This window comes from Plectropomus leopardus, unplaced genomic scaffold (assembly GCF_008729295.1).
Source record: "Plectropomus leopardus isolate mb unplaced genomic scaffold, YSFRI_Pleo_2.0 unplaced_scaffold40101, whole genome shotgun sequence".
NCBI classification, from domain to species: domain Eukaryota; kingdom Metazoa; phylum Chordata; class Actinopteri; order Perciformes; family Serranidae; genus Plectropomus; species Plectropomus leopardus.
In genome coordinates, this window is record NW_024643907.1 from 1 (window position 1) to 220 (window position 220).

General features: G+C 54.1%; 1 pseudogene; it reads left to right on the forward strand.

Annotated features, from left to right (window-relative positions):
* Window positions 1–82: 82 nt before the first annotated feature.
* On the forward strand, window positions 83–220 carry LOC121939039 (annotated as a pseudogene; the record flags this gene model as incomplete).

The window sequence follows — 220 nt, forward strand, 5'->3', positions numbered from 1 at the left end:
TCGTGCCCAATGGAGACGACGGCACCACGACAAGTGAGACCCGCCCCGGGAGGTTGCACTGGGCAGCAAGCGCTTGGGGGTCATCGCTTCTCGGCCTTTTGGCCAAGATCAAGTGTAGTATCTGTTCTTATCAGTTTAATATCTGATACGTCCTCTATACGGGGACAACATACTAAACGGATTTTTGGCAGCAGGGGCCGAACAAGGGGCTTGCCCCATT